Source organism: Lemur catta, chromosome 5 (genome assembly GCF_020740605.2).
Source record: "Lemur catta isolate mLemCat1 chromosome 5, mLemCat1.pri, whole genome shotgun sequence".
NCBI classification, from domain to species: domain Eukaryota; kingdom Metazoa; phylum Chordata; class Mammalia; order Primates; family Lemuridae; genus Lemur; species Lemur catta.
In genome coordinates this window covers 92492406-92518866 of record NC_059132.1, presented here as the reverse complement: position 1 = coordinate 92518866, position 26461 = coordinate 92492406, and the positions used below count along the sequence as shown (strand labels likewise).

The 26461-nt window shown below is 35.4% G+C and overlaps 1 long non-coding RNA gene across 2 annotated transcripts in view; it reads left to right on the top strand.

Moving 5' to 3' along the window:
• The first annotated feature begins 3861 nt into the window (after window positions 1-3861).
• The window catches only part of LOC123638571, a 38976-nt gene continuing 16376 nt past the window's right edge, over window positions 3862-26461 (top strand). Inside the window, exons 1-2 of one of the 2 annotated variants that reach the window (XR_006735393.1) lie at window positions 3862-3894; window positions 15414-15462. This is a non-coding gene — a long non-coding RNA (uncharacterized LOC123638571). Of the gene's footprint in view, window positions 3895-15413; window positions 15463-23055; window positions 23250-26461 lie in introns of those variants that run through there. The other variant, XR_006735394.1, reaches the window with a different exon arrangement.

The following is a 26461-nucleotide window of genomic DNA, read 5'->3' as shown; positions in this document are numbered from 1 at the left end:
ATGTGACACTGGTCTAACATGTCAAAATAAAGTGAGAAAAGCTGTGATTCAGAAGCTACATAGGAGTCCCAAACTCATTCACAAAACACAAAATATTAAACCTAGGCAATAAAATGATTCCAAACATTTTGGGTGAGTTGCCCAAGTTTATATGACCCGTTTGTTCCTGTTTTCCAAGTGCAAGGCATTGGTCACTTCACTTTCCCATCTGAGGAAAGTAGGAGCAGACAAAAATAGAACAGAATTTCTCTACTTTTTGAAAAATGTGTTTTGTTTCATTAATGTAGTGGAGGTACTTGGAGGTTAGAGAGATGAGAGAAGGAAGAGGATTGCCCTAACCTCCTACTCCTCTTGGAACCTCTCTCTGACTCATTTCCATGGAACCCTTAGGGTTCTTCTGGCTTAATATGTTTTGTAGAGACAAGACCCTTCCTTGTTTTATTTGGCTTCTATTCTCCATAGTATCTACTTGATAAGAAATTTTAAAACTTAATTAGCATCCATAATGAACTATTGATAAAATAAAATGGATAATTCATAGAAATTGCATCTATATCTCAGATTTCTGAAGTAGTCAGAGCAGAACAAAGAAGAAAACAGGTGTTACTTTTTTTTTTTTTTTTTTTTTGAGACAGAGTCTCTCTGTTGGCCAGGCTAGAGTGCCATGGCGTCAGCCTAGCTCACAGCAACCTCAAACTCCTGGGCTCAAGCAATCCTACTGCATCAGCCTGCCGAGTAGCTGGGACTACAGGCATGCGCCACCATGCCTGGCTAATTTTCTCTCTCTCTCTCTCTCTCTCTCTCTCTCTCTCTCCATATATATTTTTTAGTTGTCCAGCTAATTTCTTTCTATTTTTTTAGTAGAGATGGGGTCTTGCTCTTGTTCAGGCTGGTCTTGAACTCCGGAGCTCAAACGATCCTCCCTCTTCGCAGGTGTTACTTTTAAGATTTAGCTACAACATGCGACAAAAAACTAGGTTAAACAATGACCATGAAAATGGTTTAACTTTTTTTCCTGGAAGATGAAGTCATCATGCGGCACAACTTTGGTTATTATATCAGGCTCCTTGTGAAAATTTTGCCATAACTGCTGACTGGGGTCTTGGGAGTCATAAGATCTATATTCAAATCTTAGCTGTAACACTTGATGACCATTTTACTTTGAGCAAGTCATCTGATCTCTGAGTTTCCCTTTCTGCTAAATGAGGGGTTAGCTTGAAATAATCTCCAAGACTTCTTCAAGCACTCTCAGTTTTATTCTAGCTCACAAACAGCCCAAATGCTCAAAAAATATTCTGGAATTGACAGTACATGAGTAATCAGATTCTTAAGTGAACAAAATGAGTCATTTTTGGATATTTACACTAAACATTTAACGATCATTTTATTCCTCTCAAAATGCATATTTATTTTTAGTTTAGGCATTGAGGTGTAGATTTAAGTGTTGTTGTTATGAAGGTTCTGGCCATTTTTATAAAAGAATGATACTCTTGGGGGATTAAAAATTCTAAGATGCAAAAAAGCCTGGAAGATGTAAATTATATTTTAGTGAACCAACTGATTTTGCAATTGTCAAATGCATTTATATTCACATTCACAATAGATTTCATTAGAGATTCTTAGCATATTTTTACCATATGATTAAAATCTTTATGATGTTTGAAGACATCTCTCCTAAAGGAACAAATGTAATAGAAACGGATGTAGAAATCAAATAAAATATGTGATTTTTTAAATTATAAAGTATTATCTAAATATAAAGTAGTATTAAAATTAGACATATAGTTACTGAAAGTGTGTAAATTGTTTCTAGATATTTAAAAAAAGTCAGAGTGGCCAATTTGACATCATGATTTTGTTTTATTCCTGTTACATTTTTTAATAATTCTCATTATATTTAATAATAGTTCTCAAGTTAGAATTCTATACTTCACAGCTGCTGATTTTACTAACATGTTTATCCAGGCTAAGCAATGACAAAGCTGACTGATTTTTGTGGTGCAAGGTGTTGTAGATTTTCTAGAGGACCTCTTGGTGAAGTGTTAATCCTTTATGTAGGATAATAAAGTTCCTGAGCTAGCAACAGTGTAACAGGGTAGAAGTGGAGATTGTACTCGTACTGTAAGAATAATGGAATGTGAATTTGGAAGGATTGCACTAAGGGACAAAAAGGAATAGCACCGTCAATGACAGACACCAAGTCTGCTAAAGAAAAGGCCCTCTTCAGCCATGTCAAGACAGAGGGTGGCTGAGTCAGTGTGAGAACCTACAATCCATAGATTTATGAGCTTGCCCCCTCAGGCTCTAGACTGTCCTTAGCAACACCCTGTTCTCTCCAGCTGAATCTGTAAAGGACCTCACAAGGACTCTCAGTCAGCCCATGCACCTCTTTTGTGGAGACCTTAGTCTTGACAGTACCGAGAAGAAAAATCAGCATCCTGGTTTTGAGTAGGTTTAGGGTCATTCTATTATGATGATGGAAAACATAACAGAGCTACAACTAATTGTTCCTTATTGTGAGTGTGTAAATTACTTTTAATACTCAGTAAATCAGTGAATGTACCAGTCTAATAAATATGAGTCTTCAAAAATATGAATAACTTACAAAAGAAAAATAAGATAAATAAAACAATAGACTTTGAATAAAGAACACATTTTATGGAGGAGATATTCTATTTCAGAAATTATTATTTTGAACCCCTCTCCTGGTTACTTGTATAGCAAATCTATTTTACTTTATCTGTCAATAATCAAACTCCTCGTTCTCACACTTTCTGGACCACCAGTCCAGGCTTTGCTGAAGACGCATTTTTGGCTTGAGGGCAGCAGCTTTTACACTGTGTGCACGGCTGAAGAGTTAGGATCTGGGGGGTGATGAGAGGAAACTTGTCCTTGGTAAACTGTATTGTTTTTTCTGCAATTCTGCTGGCATCCTTATGTGCCCCCTGCCAGCCTGGTCCCTATACACAGAGGGCAGATTTAGATTCAATGAGGCAATAGAAAAATCAGCATTAGAATACAGATTACCCAGAGTTACATTCAATTGCTTGGTTCACTGAGCCATGGTGCTTCTGAGGTGGTTCTGAATCTGTCCTAGTGTCTTACAGGTATTTCAGCCATCTGCCAACCAAACCTATAAAGGAGATTTATGTGGACATAACCTTACACTCTCTGAACTTTCATTTTTTAAATGGATGATTTTTAAATACCATAAAAAAATCTACTACATATATACTTACCAATTCCCTATAAAAGTAAATCTCATGATAAAGAAAAAAATGGATAGGTAAGATATTCCACTTATATAACTTGAAGGTTTATAGTCTGATTTTTATTAAGAGCAGTGTCTGATGTTCTTCTGCCCATGCAGATTTTTTTTAATGTGTCTGCATTGAGAGTCAGTGATTATCTTTATGTTGATAGAAGAGGTTTTATTAGCAAAATTATTACCAGAATGACTACCCTTCCATTACCTTAAGTCTGGGCTTAATATTCAAATTCTTTCCAAATAAACAAATTTCAAGATGGAAATGATTCTTACCCCTGTTTTCAGTAACATACAACCTTGATGATTTGTGCAGGACTAAATGCTGTTTACGGGCACTCTGTTTTCTTTCGGTCAATGCCATCGACTTTAGAAAATATCTGAAAACAGAGATCTTAGTTCATTGCAGCTTTTTTTCCAATTTTCCCACGAAGTTCTCCTTTATTTCATTAAAACCAATTAGGCATATTGCACTGGCAGAGATTAATACTGCTAAATGTCAATGATGTGTCTGCTTTGAAAAAACTATTGAGCTGAAGAGTAAATAGCAATACAATAAAGATGCCCTGACATCTTGCTTGCAGGAAAGAAGAGAGCTGTGAGAGACGGCATGAAGAGTGAAGAAGAAGGTAATAATGGTTGATTGCTAAATTGATTTCAGTAGTTTACGTTCCTAGAAAACTCAACTGAATATGCATGCAGAAAACAAAGCAAACCAAAAAGGAAAGAGCCAAGGTCATGTGGCTGGTGGGTACAGTCTTTGACATAAGTGGATGCTCTTGGCAATGCTTTCAAGAATGTGTTGAAAATGAAATAATGACCTTTCCTCTTCTTTACCACTCAAAATGCCATTAATTAGCAGCATCCTTGAAAAGCCTTGTTGTCCTCCAGGCATATGGACTGTGTTGTTAATCTCTAAAATTTAGTTTCTATAACAAATTTCTCACTATGCAGCAAAACATCAGATATAACAAAAATACTTTCCTAAAGGACTGGCTAGATTAAGGGATCAGCAAACTATGACCAGTGGACCAAATCTGGCCCATCGCCTGTTTTTTGTAAGGCCCTTGTACTAAAAATGATTGTTAAACATTTTGGTGGGTGTTTATGGTAGCTTTATTTATAATTAACAAAACTTGGAAGCAACCAAGAGGTTTTTGAATAGGTGAGTGGATAAACAAACTTATTTTTTTACATTTTAAGTAGTTGAAAAAACAAAGGTAGAATAATATTCTGTGATGTGTAGAAATTACATGAAACTCAAATATTAGTGTCTATTAGTAAATGTGGACACTGTGGGAACACAGCCATGACTATTTGTTTCTGAATTGTCCACAGCAGCTTCGGCACTGCAACAGCAGAGTTGAGTGATTGCTGCAGAAACCATGTAGATGGACCTCACAGCCTAAAATAGTTACTATCCGGCCCGTTACACAAAGAGTTTGAGGACCTTTGGGTTAGACAATGATATAAGAATAAATTTGAGGCTTAAAGTTTAATGTTGAATCAGGGTTTTTTTTTAATTTCTGTATTCACCGATTTTCAAATCGTAAGGAGAGGAAGCAATGCTGTTGAGGTGACAAAAGGATAATAAGTTGCAAAAGTTGAGTCTTATTTAAGAATTTAAAAACACTCTTAATATTAAGATTCTTCAGAGAAATGGAGTATCTATCTTTCTATAAATAGATATGTAAAGTATCTAGTTAGAGAGAGATTTATGTTGAGGAATTAGCTTATGTGATTGTGGGGAGCTGGCAACATACAATTTGCAGGACAGGCTAGCAGCCTAGAAGTTCTGGCAACAGTCGATGTTGCAACCTTGTGTCTGAAGGCAGTCTAGAGGGAAATTCCTTCCTCTTCCTTCCTCTTTGGGAGACCTCAGTCTTTTCTCTTAGGCCTTCAGATGATTGGTTGAGGCCCACTCACGACAAGGAAAGTGATTTGGTTTGCTCAAAGTCTACTAATGAAAATGTTGATCACATCTAAAAAGTACTATCCCAGCAACATCCAGACTAGTGTTTGACCAGAAAACTGAGCACTGTGAACTAGCAGTGATGACATATAAAATTAACTATCACATTCTAGAATACTATCAATGAGGTCAGGAAGGGTATTTATCAGGGACACCGGTGAATAGCATTTCTATTCAAGTAGAGACTAATTGAATTGCTCTGCCTCATTTTCAAAGTTGGGAAAATGGAAACATAAATTGTTTGAAGAAGGAAGAAAATTTGGAAACGAATTTTAATTCATAATTTAGACCAATGAATCAATCCATAATTTTGTACACGTAGAGCACAAATAAGAGCTTGGAAAACTGTTCTCCTTTGATTTTTCAGGACTACGTGAACATTATTCCAAACTACCTTCCTTCATGTCCTTTCCACACATATACAATGAGAATAGATACAAAAGTTATTGTGGTGTCTTAGTTTGCTAAGCCTTCCCTGACAAACCACAGACTGGGTGGCTTAAATAACAAAAAATTATTTTCCCATGGTTCTGAAGACTAGAAGTCCAAGACCAAGGTGTTGGCAGAATTGGCTTCTTTTGAGAACTTTCTTCTTGCCAGGCAGGTGGCTGCCTTCTCTCTATGTCCTCACATGGTCACCCCCATCTTGGTTTGTGTGTTGTTTGTATCCTAATCTCCTCTTTTTATAAGGACACCAGTGTGTACAGCTCCATAAATTATAAGAAACAAACACGCTCTTGGCAAGAAATTATTACCAAAATTCCAGAATCCCCCACTGTATCCTCTCCTGATGGCTACTGTCCACGTCTTCCTAAAATGAACCACTATCCTGTCCTGTTTGTTTTTAAATTGCATATAAATATTTTATTTTATATCTGGCTTAATTCACTCAACATAATGTTTATAAGATTCTTCCTTCTTGTATGCATGACAGTAGTTAGTTCCTTTATATTACTGTAGAATATTTGTTATGCTAATACACTGTAATTCATTCATCCTGTTTTCCAGTCATTGGCTACTATGAATTATACTGATATGAATATTTGTATAAATCTCTCTAAAATACTTATAAACTGTAACTCAGTATGTCAACATTACCTTTTGTTAAAGAAAAGAATAAGGAGAAACACCTTTTCTCACAGGGCTTAGCTTAGAAAATACCGTTTTTATTTATTTGTCTTGTTTACAAAGTTTTTTTAACTTGTTTGTTTTGTTTTTGATACATATACGCCAGGCAATTGTAGGCACATTGACAAGCACCTTACAAACTTTTTGGAAGGATGTTGGAGTACAGTGGTTTGCAACGTGCAGTCCCTGGACCCGCAGCTCAGTGCCAGCATCAAGTGCGAACTTGTCAGAAATGCAAATTCTCATAGTGCTAAATCATAAACTAGAGGGGTGGGACCCAGAAATCTGTGATTTAACAAGCCCTCCAGGTGATTCTGATGCGTGCTAAAGTTTGAGAACCACTCTAGCGAGAGAAGGTGAGAAGGCAAAATACTGAAACACAATGTGTAGTTTCTTTTATAGAAGCCAGGGGCGGGGGGATCAATGGTAGGGCCACTCAAATCAGCACAGGGTGATTAGGGAAGACCTCCCAGAGGAAACAGTTTGTCACCAATTTTTAATAAAGACAGAAGCCTTCTTTCAGATGACATTAGCATTTTTTATCATTAGTAGGAACAACATTTACCTGCTGGTTTTTAATTTATTTCAAGCTTGTCTCAAAATCTGTCACCACCTGTTAGGCAAAGGTCACCTATATCGCAGCATATATTATACAGCTGGGCAGGAAGGGAGCAACCTCAGATTCAGCACTTTTATAGTGATATTCTTGCTAACACGAAGACTTCTCAAACTCCAAACCATCTCTGCTGGATCTGTGATTCATGTCAGGTCTTGTCTTCTTGCCTATTTAGATATGAGACAAATAGCCTGATGTCTTCTTAGCAAAACATTATACCATGATGGATAATAGTACATGCTCTGAAGAAGAGATAGATTGTGTGCCTTTGAACAGATTGCTTAACCCCACCATCTCAGTATTCTCCTATGTAAAACGGGAATGATAACAAGATGTAATCATAGAGTTGGAATAAGGATCAAAGGAAGCAGTACTCAGAAAACACTCAGACTCCTGTTTGGCCCATTATAAGTACTCAATAATTACTAAATTTTTCTCAGTAGAATCCATAGTCCTATTTCTTTATTAATTTTGTTCCATTATAACAACATTCCAGTATGACAATTCACTTTAAATAATGTGGGTTGTGTTTTTGATTACCAGTGACTTCAATAGATGAACTGTTTTATCTTATTATGATATATACTATTCTACAATATGAAGTACATTGTACTTATATGGACCTTTATATTCACATATAATATATAGTTCCAGACCCAAAGTAAAAATAAATATTTTCATTATTAAGTATTGTAAACTTAGGATCTTCTTTGGAAAGGTTCACTTCTCTAGAACTAGTTATGGGTTTTATTGAAAGATAATCAGCATCAATACTTAAATACATATAAATCAATACATTTAAAGGTTTTTTTCTAGACTTTCTAGATAAAGGTTCTTATAAACACTGAGAAGGGAGTAGATATAATTTTCTTTTGGATTATCTGAGGTTTAGAAATTATGATTTTTTTTCCTATTTTTAATCTCCTCAGGGCCTTTTTAAGACCTAAGTCAGCTCTAGGAGCTTTATTTCTCTCCTAGCTCCTGAATTCTAATTATTCTTCCTTCTTTAAAAACTTATTTTTAAATTGTTTTTAAAAAACTGCTACTGTTGGTCAGGCGTGGTGGCTCACGCCTGTAATCCTAGTACTTGGGGAGGCCAAGGCGGGTGGATTGTTTGAGCTCAGCAGTTCGAGACCAGCCTGAGCAAGAGAAAGACCCTGTCTCTACTAAAAATAGAAAGAAATTAGCTGGACAACTAAAAATATATAGAAAAAAAATTAGCCGGGCATGGTGGCACATGCCTGTAGTCCCAGCTACTCGGGAAGGCTGAGGCAGTAGGATTGCTTGAGCACAGGAGTTTGAAGTTGCTGTGAGCTAGGCTGATGCCATGACACTCTAGCCCAGGCAACAGAGTGAGATTCTTGTCTCAAAAAATAATAATAATAATGATAAAAAAATAATAAAAAAAAACTGCTACTGTTTATTCCTTGGGGATCCATTTCTTTGATGATTGACAGTAGGGTGGAACACAAATTTCCCAACAACAAAGACTCTTTATTTAATACCTTGTAAAAGATATCTATAGACATTTTTCATTTAAATAATTTTTACTTTTTTGTTTACTATAGGTGACTCTAAATCAGAATAATCAGGTAGAGAAACAGAGAAATAATTATTGACCTCAGGTATGCAGTTATTATATCTCTTGTGAAATAAATAGTAGTATTCTTGTATGTAACATGTGAGGCATAAGCATTTAGGAGTTATTCAGAGGTGCATGACAAGAAGTAATTTTTACATTTGAGACATGAATTTTACTGGAAGCTTGACAGTCTTACAAATGGAAAACCCAATTGAGAGGCAGTGACTTCTCTAATTTCAGGCCTTCTTTGCTGGATCTTTGATATATGCCAGATTTTGTCTTCTTGGCTATTTAGACCTGAGAAAAATAGTGAAACTCAGTATAAAAGCATTATCATATGGTGGATAATAGCACCGTTTCTGAAGACATATGCCTGAGCTTACATATTAGCTTTTTGCTTCCTTTAAGAAAAATCATTTATTGTTGGTTTATATAAATTGTTTCAGCCATACTTGTTGACTTCCTCTAGATGGCCCCATGCTTGGGCAGCACAAAGCAACTCTAGATATTTCTGATGTAGTTAAAGCAGTTCTAACACTCACATACCCATAAAAGGTCAATTGGAGAAAAGGTCTCACATTCCCAGCTGAATCTATTATAACATTCTCTCTGAATTGGATCATATCCTTGATCCTGAACCAAAAGATATGTAGTCAGATGATATGATATGCAGATGGATGTACACATCACAGCTCTAACCTGGAAATCTGAGTTGAGGTAAACCATCCAAAACACATAGTGTCGGGAAGACTATTGTAAGGAAAATTTGAGGTCCCATTATTAACATAAGGAAGAGAAAGAGTGGCTGCAGGGCAGCAAATAGAGGTTCACATCAAGATCAAAGAGCATCTCAGATTGTGAATGTGGCCAGTGGACAGCCAGCATCCACCCTGCAGCCTAGCTCTGTGGCCTCTGCTCCTCTCCAAGAATGCAGTGTTTCCTATTACATGATAGAAACTTTTTCCTGGTAGAATATGACCACGAGAAGAAAGCCAAATACCTGTGCTAGGCAGGATGTAAAGAAAAAGCAAAAAGGACCAGGAAAGCAAATGAGTTAACTCATTTGGATATAAAGATCTCAGAATTTTTTTGTTATGAAGAACAAGAGTGAATTCTACTATCTTCTTTTATTTCTATAGCTGGAAGCATTTTCTTTCCTAACCCTCCCTTAAAATCAAAGGGTGTATAGGCAACTTCTGAGTAAAAGTAGTTAGGACAAATACCTCAAGGCCACCTTTCTTTAGAGAGCATCTGCCTTTCCAAAATTATTTGAAGATGGTCAAAATCTCAGTCGAACTTTGTCCAAATAGAATGGTTATACTAACCCTAAGATTCCGTGCTGGTGGATTTCGTTTTATTTTACTTTTAGGTTATGCAACAAAACATCCCTCAAATATGTGGTGTTCTATCTAACCCCTAGGTTAGACTCTATCCAAGCTTTCTACAACACCTTCCCACTACCCAAGAATCCACCTCCCCAATCTACTCTTCAGAATACTACTAAAATAATCTTTACAAATATTCAAACGTGTGTCCAGTAAAATGAAAAAAAAAAAATTCTTAGTTTGGTTTCCAAGACCACTTCATGCTATTTTTTCAGGTTTCTTTTTAATGTATCATGCACCCTAAGTTTCATCAACAACCTGGGTTCTATTTCCTCAACCTGCCTTACACTTTTATGCATCCACAAATGTCCACATTTCCTTAGTTTGAAGCACTCCTTCTCTTTCTCTACTTCATTTGTTCCTTCATAACTAGTTAACCAGTGATCAACTACTTGAGGTGATTTATTAGAATCCCCCAGTTCACTTCCTCCTTCTATTATATATGGTGTGTGTTAACACATGGCATTAAAGTAGTGTCAAAGTCAGCCTTCCCACCAGAGGGAGCTTATCTCTATAAGCTGGATAACTGAAGAGCAGATAGGACGCACATGTCTGGGAATCAGAATTATGTTCACATTCTAACTTTGCTATGAATTAGTTGTATGATCTAAGGTAAATCAACTGAAACGTTCAGTTTCCCCATCTGCTCAAGGGCATAGCTCAGTGGCTTCTGGATGGCTCATACAATTTGCAGTTAGCTCCTTTCAAATCTCCTCTACTAAATCCACAGAATATGAATTTAGCACCGTGCAAACACCTTAAAAATACTATGGACAATTTTTCTTTTGTAGGGAAAGCACAATGATCTAAAGGAGAAGAAAGAGTTAATATTCTAAATGAATATTAGCAATGGATGTAATGTTGAAGACTTCTTTTTCTGGAATTGGCTGTGGGAGATAAACTTGTAAGAAGTCATGCCTATCCCAACCCCCACATTCCGATGTAAGAGCCTTGAGTGAAGGGGCCAGTGAAAAGCTGTCTTGCTCTGAAAATGGGTGCCCTGGTTTGGTGTAAGCATTGGAAGGAGTACCAGTAGAGGCTAGGTTCCCAACCAGGAATAGGATACATTAGTATTTTTCAGATGATAAAGAATCATACTTATCCCCCTGTATAGGGAAGGTTTATCTGGGCCAACACTGTTTAAATCTATTACACCACTGTAATTATTAGTAGCATCCCTTTCACTTTTACACGTGTCTGGGTTTCAGTGATAAACTATATGGTTACCCAACAAACTTTACAACTCCCCACTTAAGAATAAGCCAAGCTAAACAAAAAAGCTGTGGTCTATTGATGGTTTTTATGTCTTTTTCAGCAAAGATGCTGCTGGTTACTCTTGGTACATCTAGCAATGGATGAGCTGACTGTTGGAGCTCTCCAAGTATTGTTCCTGGGCATTCTTTGCTCCAACAAGTAAGCTCTCTCCTTAGATAATGTCTTTCAGTTCCACTACCTAAATGCTACCTATAAATTAAATTTCCCAAATGTTCATATCTAGGCCCCAACTCAAATAACTAAATATTTTCTTGTCATCTCCACATGGATATACAATATACATTTTTCTTACTAAATATGTCTAAAATAGGCTCTTTTTTTCATGACAACCCACAGCCTTTTTTCTATCATACTATTCAAATCCCTGTAAAGTGTTCTACCATCCACCCAGTAGCTTATGCCAAAAATCTAGGAACACACCTTAGTTTTGCCCTTTCCCTCATCTATTCATATCCTTTAAAAGTATCAATTTACCTGCAATAATACACCCTAAATTATTCACTTCCCTTCATATCCATCATCATCACATAGTCTTATTACCTAGAGCACTGGCTTCTAAGTCCTGCCTCCCAACACACACAATTTTTCTTCTTAATGATTCTTTTTTTTTATATATACCAGATCATGTTACACTGTTGATTTGAATGTTCCCTAAACTCCTTTTCATTTCCTATAGGATCCTGTCCTTTCTACTTCTGTGACCCCATCTTGCACATTTACTCAACATACTCAAGACACGCTGTCTCCCATCTCTTCCTTGAACATGCTGAACTCTTTCTGCCCCAGCTTTGCTCCTACTGTTGGTTAGAATTCTCTTCTCTTTTCAGGGCTCACTGCTTCTCATCCTTTAAGTCTGGACTCAAGGATCACCTCCTTAAGGAAGTCTTCCCTGACTTCCCACTTTATCATTCCCCAGTTGATATGCTTGCAGTCTGTCTACCCCCATGAGAATGTGATCACAAATGAACTATTGCATATCTATATTCATTGCTATGTCCCTAACACACAGCTCAGTGCCTGGCTCAGAGAAGGAGTCCAATAAATATTTTAGATACTTAAATGAACATGTTTGATTCATTGAAGTAACTTAAATAAAAGATAATAGCAAAAATATTCTTCCTTTCCACAGACCACATGAGTGGATTTATTTGGGGAGTGCAGCAAAAAGAAACACATTTGTACTCTGCCCTCTTAGTACCAGAATAGGAGGCAAGACCTTAATAATATGACCTTGTATTTTCCAATAATTTTGAAAGGACCAAGTGGTAACATAAGCATTTCTTGTGACTTGAAAACAATGAAACCAAATGTAAATGAATAAGGTATTAAATTTCAAGCCAGTATGTGTGGTGTGCAAACATTAAAAAGTGGTATTGTTTGAATAAACATATCACTAGATCAGCAGATAGATAGCAAAGCAATATTTCTCAAACAATTAAAGAAAGGCATTCAGGATAAGATTTACTTGCCTAAGCAGGTTTTTAATGCAGATAAATTTGGTTTGTTTTGGAAGCAGATGCTTTTTAGAAGACTTCTTTATTACAGTTAAAAACACTTATTTAATTCTATTTTTATCACTTTTCCAACAGAACTCAGTGTCACTAATTTTACAAACAATTCTGTGTACCACATTACTTTTTCTAAGTTATGTAAATCTCATAGTTAGGAGGAATTGGGAATTGTATATGTCCCTAGGTAATTTTGTAACAGGAGTGTTCTATTTTATGATTTAGGGTACAAATAATTATTCCTGATCAGTTCCCAGAACATAATTATTATCGAGGCCGGGCGCGGTGGCTCACGCCTGTAATCCTAGCTCTGGGAGGCCGAGGCGGGTGGATCGCTCGAGGTCAGGAGTTCGAGACCAGCCTGAGCAAGAGTGAGACCCCGTCTCTACTAAAAATAGAAAGAAATTATCTGGCCAACTAAAAATATATATACAAAAAAATTAGCCGGGCATGGTGGCTCATGCCTGTAGTCCCAGCTACTAGGGAGGCTGAGGCAGTAGGATCGCTTAAGCCCAGGAGTCTGAGGTTGCTGTGAGCTAGGCTGATGCCATGGCACTCACTCTAGCCCGGGCAACAAAGTGACACTCTGTCTCAAAAAAAAAAAAAAAACAAAAAACAAAAAAAAAACAAAAAACATAATTATTATCGAAGTCCCCATCTCTATGTAAAAGCAGATTTAGTCTAAGAGTCTGTTCTGTCCTTTGCATTGGCTGTAACCACTTTTCATTTGGAAATCTAAGTATCTCCTGTCTTCTTTAGACATGTCTTCAGCTTAAAGCATCTATTTTTACCTGGGTCTATCTCCATTCACTGTCTATAGCAATGTTAGGCTGGTTGCTGGTCCAAACTGAGCATTGCATGTATAAAGCATACCAACTGAGGAGGCAGTTTTGCTAACGTAGCAGTCTCAGGTGCTGGGGTGGCATTGACCAGTGGTAGAGGCTTAGAAGGCAAACAGACTCTCTTTCCGTATTAGGCTCAACAAGGGGAACTTCAGCCATATTGGCCAGAGACATTTAGGCTAAAACAATTTTGATTTTCTTACCCAGTCACATCCACAAGGTGTTAGGTCTCTCCAGGATGGCCAAAAATGGACCTATCCTAGAGTCCATACAATGTGGTGGAGATTCTGATTTTAGTAGAACACATGTGGTATATCCAAACACTGAAGTACCACTCAGAAATAAAAAGGATCAAGATGCCAATAATTGCAACAGTGATAAATCTAAAATTCACTGCACTGAGAGAAGCCAGACACAAAATAGTGTATACCATATGATTCCTTACAACATCACCCTTCCTTACAAAATGCTCTTACTTTTTACATTGTAATTAACTTCCTATTTTGCATTTACCTTTGCTAATCATTTTATTATCAACAAGGTGAGGTTGACCATGAGGGTCACAATCTTGATCCTATTTTTTTGTTATTTTCTTTTTTCAGATATAGTAATAAAATAGTTTATACTGAACTTCCAACATCTAATTGAGGTACCAGAGTCACTATTCACTTTCTATTATATTTGTTCAAATGACAGAAAATGGAGTTAAGAATTGAGTGACTACTATTGATAATATTGATAGAGCAATTTTTAAAAAATATTACCTATATTCTATTTTATACGTTGTGTTAGTTTTGAATAACTAATATTTTAAGTTTCATAACATCATTATTATTCTAGAAAATATAATATTTGGCAAAAATGTAATAAAAGAACCTGAAAATAAGGACTTTGTTCAGCTTTATGAGCAATATTCTCTATGATTTATCATAATTATTTGATTTAATGTGTGTTGTTTTTGTTAAATATATTCTGTTCATCTGGACTCTATTTCCTACTTTCATTGCAAATGTTTAATAGGCAAATTAGATTTTAGACAAAAATTCAAAGTAAAAATATCAAAACACTTTATTTAAACATACATTCCCACCCATGACATGGTATTCCTTTACTCATTATTTCTGTAGTCACTACCTTGAAAAACACTAGCAGCACAAATTTAGGGATACATGAGCTACTAAAATTGTGAGACCTGATTTTCATAAGAAAACACCCAAGATAACACAAAGTAATTTTTTTTTTCAAATAGTAATTAGGAGAAAGCATAGCAAATTTTACAAATCCCAATGTATCTCACAGGGATAAAATTGCTTGCCTGCTTTGTTTGGGGAGAAAAGAAAACATAAAAAGGAAAGGAGGCCAGATGAATACTTTTGCTGCAATTAGTGGTGATGCATGTAGTGAACTGCTAAGTATCCATGACTAATCGAGATAGACAGGGCTGTCCGTTGCTAATCACAAAAGATATTGGCCTGTCCATAGGAGAAAAGAGTGATTATATCAAAAAGAACAGTCAGCTATTACCAGGGCAAACTCTGTCAAGAATGTCTGTGAATTATAAGACAAAGGACAGAGATAAAATTAAAAGCAGTGTTAATTATCTTTAAATAAGAAGATATTTTTATGTGCTCGTGTATTGTATGGAAAGATGCCTTGCTTTGTCTTGTTTTCTTTTCTTTTACAAGATATACATGTTTTTAAAAATCTACTATCTTATTAAGCCATGAAATTCATTGTCATAAAAATTAAATGGTAGTAATTGTTTCTTATAATATTGTAAAGCACTTACAACTTTATGATTATTTTATATTTCCTAAGTATCTTTAAATACTAATTATAGGCCAAGATCAAATCAAGTGAAGAACAAAGGATGAAGCCAACTGAAGCTGGTGGGTTGAATTTTTGTGGTATAGTTACACAGTTCTGTTTGTTTTCACTCTGCTATTATTGTTGTAAACATGCAATTAAGTCTTAGTTTATAAACTATGCTTCATAAATTATGCTTTTCTGCCAACACGCAGGTTTAACTTTTAAGTTTTGTTGTTGTTGCTGAGTCTTCTCTGTATAGATACTGTCTCTGGGTTCAGCATATACCTTATCCAAGCAATGGGTAGCTGGAAACTAATTTTTGTCTGAGAAGCCATCAATCATCCTCTTTATCCCACTGTTAGAGTCTTTGGAAATTTTTTCCTTTTCAGGATGATTGCATAAATCTAACTCAAGAGTGATACAAAATTCATAAAAGTTCAATTGTTCATAAGTAAATTTTCTTACAAATTTCAGAGCCCTACTATCCTGAGTATCCTCTAGTGGAAGAGATATCAAGGGAATGGCAGGGGTTTGGTTAGAGACTTCCCATTGATGACTCTTTTCCTATCAGCCCTCAGTAAACTACAAACTGTATTACAGGATGCCAGGGAAATAAGGGGATTGAGGCTATTTACTGAGAGTGGTTCATGTGAACAAACATCCAGGATGTATAAAGAAGAGAAGCTTTGAGATGACTGTTGGAGTGGAATATGACAGACTGAGATTTAGTTCACATTTAGTTAGAGTGAAATATGTGAATCTTGGGGAATCCAAGGCTGTGAAAAGTAATATCTGAGTCTTTTCAGCCAGGATGTCTATAGAGGATGTTAGAGCTGATTTGAATCTTAAAGGAGGAATGGTTTGTGAGAGAAAGAGTAATTTGTGGTTTAGATATCCTGTTAGGAAGCCAGGATTTCACCTCCAGGACTACAGAATATGTGCCTGGAACACAGTTAGCCTATAGGTCCATTATATGAGTTGGTCAGGGACAGAACGATAATTCTACCGCTCTGATAATACACTTTTCTGCCAGAAGGATGTTTCAGGCCTTGTACTTGAAGTGACCTGTCAGAAATATTCTCTGGATTTAGTTGTAGGCTGTGATGCACATCTGATAGGACTGGGGTTGTTTATAGCTTGAAATAGGTGGGAATATTATGCAGTGATTCCTATGAAAAAAATTTTAAACACAAGGCAAATTGTCAAGATCAACCAAATATAAGGCTTCTCATTTCATTGCTTGTAAATTCTTCTGCCAACATCAAGGACTGAAAAAGGAGTATCTCCTCTTAGATCATATAACTACACTTTTATTATTTCAGAAACATTCTCCTTAACTATTTATTTATAACTTAAAAGCTCCCCAAATATATTATAGGGAGCCACTGGGCATAAGTGATATAAAATAATTATGCAAAATAATTACAAATCCAGGATGTTCCTAGATTTAGTTCATCTGCTTCTCTACCAACAGACTCCTGTTTTGGTACCAGACAGAGTCTTAGTCTATGAGTCCCACCTTCTAAGTATATCTCAAATGCTTCTGTTTCTTCTCATTCCCATTATCATCACTTTCTCTCAAGAACCATCATCCCTTGTCTAGAATGTTGCAACAGCTTCCTAACCAGTCTCCCTGCTGTTCATTTTATCCACTCTTCTCGTTTTCTCCCTACTGTAGCTAATGTGCAAATGTAGTATCTCTGTTTAAACTCTTTCAATTCTTCCCTATTTTGCTTAGTAAAAAAGTCCAGAGCCCTTCTTGATATCTCTTTCTCTCTCTCTAACTCTCCCTTTATCTAATTACTCCTCTATCTCTTAGAACAAATGTTTTTGTCTCCAGAACTTTAATTAGAAAACTATTCTGCCTCTCATCTCTACCCCATTATCTGCCACTTGGCTGATTCCTGATTTCTCCTTCAAGTTTCAGTTTGGGTGTCACTTCCTGTAAGAAGACTTCTTGTTCCCTTTAGAGTAATTTAGTCATTCCTCCTTTGTGTTCCCAAGCACACTGTACTTATTTCTTTTATATTTAAAATGTTCAAAAGATCTTGTCATCACTTGCTTCTTTCAACAGAGTACATAAATTCCTGAAAGACAATTTCCCCATCTTGTCCATGATTTTATCTCTAGTGTTTAGCCCCATTCCTGACACAGGGTAGATGATCAGTAAGTTTCTGGTAAATTACAAGTGATTTGACATCACTCCACAGCAATCTTTCTTAGTTCTCTTGGATAAAGAGGACATAGCAACATCAATTTTAGAGGTTTTCTAGGCATAAAATTTGGGCTTATCCTAAAATAACCAAGAGGGTTTCTGATATATTAAGCTGATGACTGTGTCTCCCTCAATCAGAAATTTTCCTGATCCAGCTCTTTAGAGACATTTTGCCTATCTTAAATGCCTACACTGTTTCTCACTCACTCAAAAATTTTCCTGAACCAGCTCTCCAGAGATAGCCTGTCTTTAAACCGTCTTTCTCTTGCTTTTACCTCCCCTTATCCTTGGGTTTCACCTTCTGACTCATCATACTTTCTTCTTGCTCACACACCCATATCCATCTGGATTGAAACCTTTTCTCTGAATAGTGTTTTGTTTTCTGTTCAAAATCTGGGCCAAACATTTTACATAAAAATCCCACTAAGTAACATATATACAAACAAATATAAAGCAAAATGGTTTATGCAAATACATATATATTTGGGGAGAGACATATGTAACCTCAGGGTTAGCAGTTTTTGAAGGCACTGTGTGTGATTAGGCAGTAGGCATTGGAGGCAGAGACAGCAAAATGTCTGTAGCTGCCATTTCAGGTTACCTTAGAATTTAACAAGTATGTCAAATCAGCAATGCATTTTTACCAAAGGTAAGTCCAATTCAAAGCAAATAATTGCAGAATCTCCAAAGTCTTTGCATTTCATTTTTATTTTAATCACTGATTTAACAAGTCATTTAAAATAGAATTATGTAGACTTTGTACTGATTCATAGACAGCTTTTATACCAATGTAGTTATAAGTGAGACGAGTAAGAAGTAAGGCTGTAATTTTATATATGTAGATATTTTTTTCCTCTGTAACACTGGTATCTTTTTTATTCTGCCCGCCCGCGATAGTCCTTGGGTAAGTAACATTTTAAGAAACCACCAGAAGACAGAAAACAGTATCTGATTACTTTAGGGTTAATCGTTAGCAACATGGTTGTACTAGTGACATTGTTTATAGTGTTCAATTAAATGCCAATTTAATGACACTCCACATTTAAACAGCAGTGCTGAGCCTTTATGTAGTTCCAGCCCAGAGGATTGACCAGCTGTCCACTCTTGCTGACCCTCCACATGCCTTTCCTTCTATTTTTCAAGGATACAGGTAATTGCTAGTCTTGAAGGAGATTTAAACAAGCTATTGTCTAGCTGTATCCATGATGCCTTTCTTAATAGGAAATGAATTGCCACTCTTCATAGCGCCAAGTACCCAACAGAAAACTGGGTTTTGGTATTAATACAGTAAGAATTTTGTTTCATGAAGCCTTGGCTGAATATTACACTCTACATTTGCAGCTTTTTATTATACCTTGTATTTTGAGAGGAATGATTGGCTTCATTACCACCGACTAAGCAGCTGCAGGGTTATCTCTTCCACCCAACCAATTCACTTGGGCTTTTGGAAATAGGGTTTTCAGACCTGAGAAGTATTCCCATTCCAAGAGTTAGAGTGTATAAACTGACCACATGCTAATACTCAGCTACGATGAGACTGCCAGCCCCTGATAATTTGCATCTAAAGAAACCAATTTGAACCGCAGTGCTGCTGCCGAAATATGTATTTTACTAATAGATTTCTATAAATATATGATGTTTTTGCTCATTCAAACATCCTTAGGTGAAAGAAAATGAAAGTAAGGTCTTTTTCACTTCACTGATGCACTAGCTACTGGTTTAGACACATTTCAGAGATGATCTTTGATAGGAATGTATCTTAAAGATATCAGTTTCATCACACTGCCTATCCCTTTTAACAAAAACAGTAGACAAGAGTTTACTATGTGCCAAGCATATTGTTTCTCCTGATGATACAGATACACAAGAGATAGTCTCCATCTCTGAGAACTACTTCATAGTCTAGTGGGAAAGCCAGAACGAAACAGAAAAATACAATGCAGTGTAGATATGAATATGATGCTAGGGTATTACACTGGGAAATACAGAGACACAGGAAAATGACATTCTTGTCAATATAACACAGAAAAAAATAGTAATAAGGAAGCCATATACAGAAAAAAATGGGTCAAATTGCCAGTATGAGGTCATTTCTGCTTTTGGTTCATATAACTATACTGTCAGTTTCTAGAATATAAACTTAAATATACCATGTATTACTACCAGAGAAATCTGCACTGGTAGGTGATATGTGAGGATGATAATGATATCAACCTGAATAAACTGAGAATTAAATATCTCATTTAAACTCCTTAACAGGGCACACAGCAATATCTGACATGTGGCAATTATAAGTATTCTGTATAATCATTCATTATTATTAATGGATGAGGATCAAATATTTTTATTAAGATATGTATATTCTTAATAAAAATATACATATATACAGAGACAGAAACAGGGAGGCAGAGAGGCAGAGAATCATATATTACAAATCAGATATTAATACTACAGGAAACTTCCTGAGGAATCCTGCTTTATGTCAAGCTACATTTTGAGAAATCCTATTTTAACTACATTATAAGAAAAGGCAAACTACACTTCGATACACTGGTTTATCATGAATACACCTTTGTTTTCTATTACTTCTATCTATTCAAGTGAGAATTTAATTAAATGTTCTTACTTGAATAAATAATCTGATAAAATGAGCTCAGTGATGGCTAGTGACTAGAGGGGACTGTCTTTGGTGATTGATGGCTCTGAGAATGCAGTGCGGAATCCCATTTTGCATTGTATTCCAACCCTCGTGTGGTGTGTGATCTCAGGCAGACAGCCTGAGTCAGAACATTGAATCAGAATCCCCAGAATTTCAAGTCAATTATTCAAATTAATAATATTTACTAATATTAACCTGTGAAACATTGTCATCATCACTCCATGTGACATTTCTTCCTTATTTAATTTTATTTTATTCCAGTACCTGTTTCCCATCCCTTCTTTGGTAACCATCTAATGAGGTCAATTTAGTTCTTTTAATTTGAGCATATTCTTGAAAAATTTCCAATTTTTTTGATGTTACTATTCTTATCTCTTTTTTGTTAAATACATGCAGTTATATATATGATATAATGCTGTAATCTTATCCTCTTTTTTCCTTGCTTTACTCAACATTAATTTTTTATGTATTTATATTGTCATATGTATATATAGTTCATTTATTCTGGTCCATAGTTCTCATTATGTAAATCTAAAAATGAGATTTTTGTATCATAGGGTATTTGCATACTTAATTTCACTGAATAGTCTCATACTGTTCTTTGGAAGGTCTGTGAACTACCAGAAGTTCAGGATAGATACCATCAACCTATTATAAGAAAGAATTTTTAATATAAAACTTACACACAAATTTCTGTAATACATTGAAGTAAATCTCTGTAGTACATATTGTGTGATAGAAACTGAAGCAAAACAACCTGTCATATCTTGTGTCAAGAAGATGTTCCATAAATAGTTGTTGAAAAATTGAACTAAGTGCAATGAATTTCTGGCTCTGTCACTTATGAGCTGCATCACCTTGGACAAATTACTGAATCTCTTAGTTCTTTCATCAGTAAAATATATATAATTATACTCATTTTTATTGGCTCGTTAGAAAGATTAAAAGAGATAGTGCTTGAGAAGATTAAGTTAAACATTTAGAAATAATAAACATCAGCTGTTATTGTCATTATTTTTATTCTTGTCTTTGTTGTTATTCAGTGATGCCATAGAGATCCAACCACAAGGCTTTGAAATTAAGCTAGTTTTGAAAAATAAGGCAAACTCACCAACATATCATCTCTCCATTAAAGTGTTCTCAGCAGAGTGACTCGTTTTCTTAAATGCTTATACTTCACAGAATGCATTAACTCTCAGTACATTTACAGCTGACATTTAAATGGGAAATTTTATATTTGCATCTAGAAAACAAAATACAAACAATTTTGAGAAAATAAGGTTCAGTAAGTACTTAAGTTACATTTCAAATATAATTAGTAAAACATGACAATCACACGTAGATATTTTGAAAAAAGCAGCATGTATCAACAAACGTGACACATACTGGGGATATTTCTGGCTCTAAGAGCCATTGCAGCATCACACTCATTGTGAGCCATTCTCTGCTTGGTGTACTTGTCCTGAACGTATTTCCAAAGTGTCCTTAAAAGTTAACCCTTATTTTAACCTAATATTATACAATGAGTTCCCCCTTCAAATTAAGAAAGTATTAAAGAAACCATGAATAAGAAAACAAACAAATGAAAAAACATAGTAGAAAAGATGTTACTATACACAAAAGCAACTGTTGTAGTAATCATATCAATTATTTGGTGATCAGGACACAATGTTTAATAATTTTATTTTCAAGAATATTTCTATATGGGGTTTTTCTGCATTTTATTTATATTTAGGAAATAACTTGATTGTTCTGTTTAGAGTGAATCTAGGTTTTGTAAAGGCTGTCATTTATAATATTGGGGTGAGATCCCCTTTAGAATAATAATAAATAATCTTACATTTATGAATGGTACAAGCATTCATTGGTAAGTTTCTTCCTAGGATTTCAGAATGGGTTCACAAGTGAAGGACTTTGAAGGTTAAGTTTCATCAATTTCATAATAAATCAACCTTTGGAATTTGGGATTGACATATATTGTATCATAATCATTTTCTTTTCACAGTGGGAGAGAGATACCCAGTTAGCATTTTGGCGTAGAACATCTGATTCTCAGAAATGTATTACTGACTGCTATTAAGCAGAAGATTCCTGTTTTTAGAAATAAATTATAAAGAAAAATATTTGAATGTGAGGGAGAATAAAAAAAGACTTTAAGTAATTGTAGCCAAAACTTCTTCAGTTCTTTACTACTTTATAAATCATCATCGTTTTAAAATTTTGACTGATTTGCTACAAATAAGTATATCAGCCCTTGGATTCTCAATGGAATTGAACTGGTTGCACTTGTAGGGGCAATCACAAGCAATTTTATTTTTATTTCCCTTTGTACTTAGAATATACTACATGGAGTCATTTTTGTCCTCTGCCCTTTCACAAAATTCAAGCAGATTCTATGACTTTTATCATCACTCTTAGATAGTAAAAGTCCTCTAGTCCTTTGAATTTCAGTCCTAATTCAAAATTTAAAATGTCCAGTCCTCTATAAAATAAAGCCTTCAAAAGTGAGTTCCAGTATATATCTTCTCCTCCCTCACTTATCTCCTCTGCTCCTTTTCCTCATCTCGCCATGGGTATTTTCTGACCTCTTCTAAATGTGGCGTGTGAGGCAAAGGAATAGACAAGGGGGCCAGAGGAGTTCTAAATTGACTGATAGTGATTGATGATCCAGAGTCGGCTCTTTCTCCACCTGCCCATGAGCTTTTCTCAGCTGCAGTTCCGTGGGCAGAGTGAATGAACCTCTCTCCGTGTTGGTCACTTACTTCTTTCTCATCCTTATACACTCCTCAATTTCTTTTTTTCTTTAATCTTCTTTCCCAAGGAAGCCATCTCAATCAGGTTCTAAGATGATCTCATTCTGGCTCTACAATCTGGTTCAAGGGAACCATTTATATAATCTTTGCCCCATGGACTCCGCCTCCCCACCGTTGCACCTCTTTTTATGCAGCTTCAAAGCTGGAGACAAACCCACCCTTATCCTCTCAGCTTTCCAGGTAAGTTAGAAACCAGACTACTGCACCCCAACACTGCAAAGGGGCACATTTTAAGTTCTACAAATAGCAAATAGTGAACCACCTCCGTTCCTCCCCCTTACAGGTCATAGGGACTATGACTCAATAGCATAGCCAACACTTGCTATTAATACAAAATTCCCCTTCCCTGTGTTTATATCCTTAATGTTGTTAAATGGTTTTAGAGATTGTATGTCTTGTTTTCTACCATCTTCTTTGAAATAGTTTCAATCCAAAATGGCAACTCACTGGAAATATGTATCGATATCTTAATACTTTATCCAAAACATCCATAAGAAATGAAGAAATAAAACACACTTTTTGCAAACCTGGATACTTTTGGCATAGATTCATCTAGTTTGTGTACGGTAAGAATATAGGATGTAGCATTTACAGTGGTTCTTCCTGTATTTATATCAAGGTACATTTAGTCATCTGTTTAAAAGTCTATTAAATGTTTACTCTGTAAATGTCCTAAGTCATTTTTCCTTAACACAATGTTAATCAAAGTTAAATACATATTATGAGACTTGTAGTTTTCAAGTAGTAGGATATAGCATTGGAATTTAGCCCTAACCTGAAACAACAGAATCAAAAGATTTCAGGGAGAGACATTGGTCTTTTAACTGGTAAGGGACACGTAAGAGTCAGATATTTTGTCCAGTTTTGTTTGAATTTTTCCTGTTAGAATAAAGCTAACTACTTTGGCTTGCTAAAAGTGTCCTTAGGAGCAGTGGTGTCAAATATTATGAATAATAAGATTACCAGACACACACACACACACACACACACTTAAGACCTCTCTCCAGAAATACCACAGAAGTGTCAAGAAGATAAAAGGAAATAAATTGGCAATCAACAAGGCTAAAACAAAAAGCAACAACAAAAAAAAAAAAAAAAGAAAGAAAGAAAGAAAGAAAGACTGGATTACAAGTAATATGAAATAATACTTTTTGCTCCTCGTAACTTACTAGGATCCTCTACTTATATGACAGAAACTACAAATAAAGACACTTTGCAAATTATTTATTTATTATCTACAGAGAAAATTTATGTCTAAGTGACTCATGATATAATCAAAATCATTGTACAATTAACATTTTGGTAGGTAAAAATTAAAATCTAAATCATTACGTACACATAAAATCAAAATGGTTTACTTAAAAAAGATCATATTTCTTCCAGAAGGAAAAACTGTACCTTTTTATACAACAATGATTATTTTGTATCAATGTATTCTTTTTAATATGTTAAGCATAGAATAAATGAAGTTTCACTTTAAATATCAATTTTTTATTTTTGTTATGTTTAAAACAGCTGACAGTTTTGATAATAATGGAATTATGTTGGGGGGGATTTCTGTTTTTAAATGGGTCTCTTAGTAGTAATATAAAAATAATTCCAATTCAGGATCTGGGTGGATCAACTTAGAATGCCACAGGTTTAGAACTTACTGCATGTGAGTAAAGACAGTTTTATTCTGACTCTAATATAGAGCTTTTATATAGTTAAAAATCTTCTGGTGGCATTAGATTTGTGCTATCTATACACCACTAAGAAGTCCTACTTTGCCTAAGTCATGTTCAAAGGATGATAAAGGAGTGTAGGTTTTTGTTTATTTATTATTTATTTATTTATTTATTTTAAAGCTTTTCCAACCATAGTGTCTGCTGTGCTGTTTGAGGAACAAAAATCTTCAACAGAATCAAGTTTGAGTTCTGCTTAAATGGCTATTTCACATTATTTTGAAAATTCAAACTTAACTCTTCACTGAGCACATTTCTTGGCTTTCACTTTGATCCTTGTGTGCATATAACACAATGCAAAGTCACGAGTGATATACTTGCTGATTTATTTGGGGTATTTCCTCAATTAATCCTAAGTACAATTATAACACCCCAATGTCATTATTCTTACTAATGTATTGACATTTGGATTAATATAACTGATAAATCTCAGTTCAATTACTTCCCAAGACCACTGTTTCTTATTCTTTAATTCACAATCCTTATATTAATAACATTTACAAATTCCAAGGATATTTGAAATATAAGGATAGAGTTAAAGAATTGAAACTCTAAAATTCAATTATGGAATTTTACATCTAGAGAGAATAATAATTCAGGGATAGTCTGGGATAATCTTTTCACTTTACAGTTGAGAAAATAGAGGTGGTATGGCTAGAACCAATGGGTGACTAGTGTTTAGTAACCAGTTATGACTGGACATCACTGGAACACAAACATCTTACCTGCCACTAATCCAGGGCTCTGTCAACCAATGCCAAACCCAAGCATGAAGATACAAGAGAGAAATATGCTTCCCAATTTCAAATATCTGAAATTTACTTTAAAAAGCTTAAACTAATAAGTAATACTGCTTCAGGCACATTGCTTTCATTCTTATTCATAAATAACATTTCACACATAGTAAATGCTTGATAAATATTTGCTGAAACGAATTAAATTTATTCAAGGATAAATATAACACATCTTTTCAAGTGTTCACCATATTAATATCAATTTATGAATTTTACAAGCTCTGAGGTTCTGCCTACTCAGTAGCAGTACCTGTCCTTTACTTAAAAGCTCTGTTAATTCTTAAACACTACAAAGCAGGTGGTCTACAATGTGCTCAAAAACATAGCACCTTGTGTTCGTTTGCTCTGAGTTGAGATTTATTTATCTCTCCACTGTCTGTACCCTTCACTTGAATATCTGACCCACAGGGCAGTGACACTGGCCAATAGTGGCCACCTTATCCTTTCACAATGCCAAAGATGTCCTTTGATCAGGGATGGAAGTGAGGAGAACAGTTCCTCCCCATATTTCTGTAATTATTCTCTTCCTGGAGCTTGAGGCACCACTGCTAGATCACACAAGCCAGTAAATAGAAGAGCTCATACTTAAACCCAGTAAGTCTGGCTCCAGACTCTGGAGCTACTGCCCTATCCTGTGTGGGGTATAGCAGAATAGTCCATCCTCTACACCCTCCTGAGCTCTCCAAGGATCATGAACAAAAATGTTTATCTTCCATTGGCAGGGAAACAAACAAAATTAACACATAAATTAATTGGTTGTTTGTGGGAGAATGGGAGGATAAGGGTGTTCCTCTATCTTTTCTTTCTAAAACTGCCCCAGTCACAGCTCCATCTTTCCTACCCAATTCATTGTAGTAAAATCACAAGATTTTTA